This window comes from Microtus ochrogaster, chromosome 19 (genome assembly GCF_000317375.1).
Source record: "Microtus ochrogaster isolate Prairie Vole_2 chromosome 19, MicOch1.0, whole genome shotgun sequence".
Classification (NCBI taxonomy): domain Eukaryota; kingdom Metazoa; phylum Chordata; class Mammalia; order Rodentia; family Cricetidae; genus Microtus; species Microtus ochrogaster.
The window spans coordinates 48,413,290-48,417,916 of NC_022021.1; the positions used below are offsets into that span (position 1 = coordinate 48,413,290).

General features: G+C 41.6%; 1 non-coding gene across 1 annotated transcript; it reads right to left on the bottom strand.

Annotated features, from left to right (window-relative positions):
- Positions 1-4,222: 4,222 nt before the first annotated feature.
- Positions 4,223-4,329, bottom strand: LOC113457180. The gene has a single exon (XR_003377805.1). It is a non-coding gene; the product is annotated as a U6 spliceosomal RNA (small nuclear RNA).
- Positions 4,330-4,627: the final 298 nt, after the last annotated feature.

Consider the following 4,627-nt stretch of genomic DNA (forward strand, 5'->3'; position numbering starts at 1 on the left):
TACTGATTTTAAAGGTATATAAGGTATATATAAGCCCTTTTCTGTCCTATGGGTAATCTAAGGGAGATGCCTTAATCACACAACTGTCCCTAGAAAATGGGACTGCCTAATGATGATGAGAATGTTTTTTAATGAGGTTCTTCTGGCCTTTGGAAAACTTAGTTTTCAGTGAAACAAAGGCGAGACCCGGCACAGCTTTGTATAATGTTGCAATGGCTAGCTGTTGGCTGTTTGTGCTTGGTAGGCATGAGGTTAGGATTTCAGGGCCCTGAAGCCAATCCTATGTGGGGATTTCTGGCCAATGAATAAGCCTGGAATTAGAAGTAATAGTTCTTTAAACCCCTGGTAAATATGCTGCCATTCCCAAGAAATTACTCTGTCTTATAGAATGACTCAGGGTCATTCGCTTACCAGTAACTGATTTATCACAGAGATTCATCTTCCCCAACCCAGCAGGAGACATGGTTATCAGGACGAATGGGAGTTCCTCTTCTGATACCCATGTGTTCTTTATTTAACACAGTTTCAACCTAAACTGCAAATCCAGGCTTTGAGCCACAAGGACTCAGCAGAGATGGGCTCTGGGCTCCTGGCGCTGCACTGTCCATGTTCTACAAAGATTGGATTTGCAGAAGTTTTCCTTTGCACAGACATTCCATCTCCCACAGTGCTCCCGCAGAACTGAAAAGGTTCTCTGCCATCACTGTATTGTGTTACCCCATCAGGAAGTGCTAGTGTAAGATGGTACCCTAGGTCGTCATTCACACAACAGTGGAGTGCCGCAGATCCGGTTCCCTTGGACGTGCAGCAAGTGTGATGAACGGAAGTTTCAAGTTTGCCCTTGAAAAAAAAAACTCCAGGATCTTCACTGCTCTCTACACTTACAGGGAAGAAGGACCAACTTTTCACACATGTATTCTCTAAATGCTTCAACTGGTTTATGCATGAATCCGGGGATACATAATGATTGTTTTCCAACACATTTTCAGGTAAGAATTTCCAACCCAGCCCAGCGATTTCTACAGTCTTTTTTATTTAATTGGGAAATGCTGTTTGTTTGTTGCTGGAAGTTCCTTCCACAGAACAGAACTGGCGATGTGGTCTGTGATGAGTTCTCTTAGTTCAATAGACCTCATCAATTCTTCTCCTATTCTAATGGGTCTTCAAAGGGGAAAGCAGTAGGAAAGGTTTTCAGTGTCACATCCGTTAACTTCTATAACTAAAACACTGATTCATTCTACATCTTTGTCAAACATAAGGTTACTGGTTTCCGCGAGACTCTGTAAATGAAGCAAACATTTCTCAGCAGACAGGAGCAACTCTGATTGAAATATATGGAGACAGAGTAAAAACCCAAGACCTCTTCTCTCTCTGACAAATCTTTTCTGTTTCTAGAGAAAATCTAAGTATATGTATGCAATGATATTTTAGCTTTTATTTCTGCTCTCCAAGAGAGTTTTATTGAAGAAAACACACTGTCATGACTTGGTAATATAATCCAAGCTCAATGATATTACCAGTCCAAAACAATACATTTAAAATCTACTGAAGTAAGAGACTGTGTGGTGTGGGACTTATCAGGAATAATGGTAGAACGAGAAGAAGATGCCCTGGGTGTGGGAACGACATCATGAGCACAAGCTTATGAACTCAGTAATTCCTAATAAAAGTCAGACTACGGAAGAAGTGGCCATGAATATGTAAGGGCAAATGGGACAATCAAAGCTGGATTCGTGTCTAGCATCAGCAGCTAGGTCTAGAGTCATTCAGCTACTTTCCATCACTGGGCAAGAGCTCTACACGGCTTGCAGTCACCTCGCAGCCAGTGTCAGTCTATAAACAGAAAGAGAGCCAATGTCAGTCTATAAACAGTCTCAACTCTGGGGGCTGCTGCGCCATAACCAGCATCTGCTGTATACTGGGTGGTGGTTATTCCACCGAAAGCAGCTGCTGCATAGAAACAATGATATGGTGTAGCAGGTACTTTACTCAAAGTAATAACAGCTAGCAGGAAGCCACTTCATCATGTTTGTTAGGTGGCACTTCATTTGTAATTTTTTTTGTATCCAATGCAGCTTTCAGGGGATAAGAAATTTGTCTCATTTTTCTGGCTAGAGATATATTGAGCTCCGAACCTGAACCCAGGTCTTGGATGTGCCCACTGAAGGCCTCAGCCGATACAAGGTATTGGTACACTGCTTACAGTAAATGACATCAGTTTTTATAACATGGCATCCCATTACTCAGAGTGTTATGGGCAGTGTGCTGTTACAATCATATCGGGCAAAGAAAAAGTCAATATTGCTGCTTGGTATTTATGTATCATATATCAATATTGGTTCACTGCCTTGCTTTTGGCTTCTATGACTCTTTTAAAACCCTTTTTATTTGACTGGTTCTGCTATGCCCAATTCTTTTCCTACAAAAGGATTTTCTTTCTGCACACTACTTGTGCGCACCTGTGACTTTTCAGTGGGACACGTCTATCCCACATGGTTGACCTGGCTTACTTACATGGCTAGTAACCTTGTGACTTGTTTCTGTGCCTGACCTATGTCCCATCCCTAAGCCTACGTGGAAGCGAGCTGCAGTGCCATCTTCATTATGCACCTACTGCATCCTTGCTGCTGCAGGGCAATCAATCACGTAGAAGAGGGTGCTGGGAGACACTAAATATAATAAATACGTCTCATCAGTAGGCTCTCTATAAATACCTGCTCTCAAGGTACTTATTTAGAGTCACCCACACACGGGGGTATGAGTGTTATTTTCATCAGCTGGTGTTGAGTTTTGGGAGCCATGATGTTCCAAACTCAATGTCAAACACTCCTTCTTCCAAAATACTCATCTTATGCTCCTGATACCAATAAGAATAATAAGGAACTTGAAAATTCTACAACAGTGTTATGTGGTGCACATAAAATGAATAGGATTTGCATAAGCAGAAAGAAAAATTATTTTAATCAAGGGGCTTTCATTTCAATTTGACAAGAAAACGTTAATAGGAAGAAGAAACGAGAATGAATTACAGAAAATGCATGTTTGTCTGACAGCTTTGACATGGTTGCTGAAGCTCCAAATCAGTCCAGCTGACTTGGGATGGCACATTGCCATGTCTCCCTTTGGGGCTGGTTGACTCTTTGGTATGGGATGACATGAGCATGTAACTCACTTATTATAATCTATGAACAGTTCTCACCAACCAAATTCTAATGTGACTCCCAGAGAGACGACAACAGTGTCTCCAGACATCAGCAAACCTTGGAGCCCTGACGAGCCCCCACTGACAAGACATGCTTTGTTTTCATGTCAGGGATAGGGAACTTTAAGTAGAGATAATATTATCATCTTAAGGTAAAAGATAACATTTCTGCAGAAGGCAACTGCATGTGTGTTTAAATGTACACTCACAAGAAAAGACAATTCTTGCATTAGTAGATTTCCCCTTAAACCTAGCAACTTAAACAAAAAACAAACAGATAAACAAAAAATCCTTTCAGTGTCTGTGGGTCATGAGATCATACGTGATATCTTCATGTGAGTGGTGCTATTCCAGAAGCCAGCCTAAACACCACTTGTATCAAGGCTCCAGTTATACTGAGAGTCTTTTTAGAGTGTCCTCCGGCTTTACACATTTAAGCTTTAATTGTGGTTGAATTGTAGGACTCAGATCTTGGGCCGTGTTGGCTTCTCCATTAGCAGCAATCCCCATAACACAATGGGTGGCACTTTCTTGAATGCACCAACTCAGAGCTACAGAAAGCTCATCCACAATGGAAGATGTATGTTTTCTGTCCATCATGCTCATGATAATATGTTCACTAAAATGAATCACATTTTCTGGAGGGATTACTTATCAATGAAAATATCAGCAGACCAGCCCCTCTGGGGCCATCCCAGGAATACCCATAAAGGTTCCTTCATAAAACAATCTCTACCCTGGAAAAATGATTGATACATATTTGTTTGGCTGAGGACAGCTCCATAACTTGTTGGAGGGTTGATTTCTGGCCACCCGTCTAGCCTAGACCCAAAATAATCACACAGACATTATATTAATTAAGTCACTGCTTAGCCCATTAGCTCTAACTTCTTATTGGCTAACTCTTTTTTTTTTTTTCGAGACAGGGTTTCTCTGTGGCTTTAGAGCCTGTCCTGAAACTAGCTCTGTAGACCAGGATGGTCTTGAACTCACAGAGATCCGCCTGCCTCTGCCTCCTGAAAAAATATGGAACGCTTCACGAATTTGCGTGTCATCCTTGCGCAGGGGCCATGCTAATCTTCTCTGTATCGTTCCAATTTTAGTATATGTGCTGCCGAAGCGAGCACTTGGCTAACTCTTATATTAATTTAACCCATTTCTATTTATCTGTGTATCGCCATGTGACAGTGGCTTACTGGCTAAAGTTCCCAGCATTTGTCTCAGGTGACTTCTCTCTGACTCCGCCCTTCTTTCTCCCAGCATTCAGCCTAGCTTTCCCTGCCTATCTAAGTTCAGCCTTGCTATAGGTCCAAAGCAGTTTTTTTTATTCATTAATGGTAATCATAGCATACAGAGGGCACTCCCAAATCAATAAACCTATACTTATTCTCAGTACTTTAAGGAAGCATTATTCCTTCTGAGGCC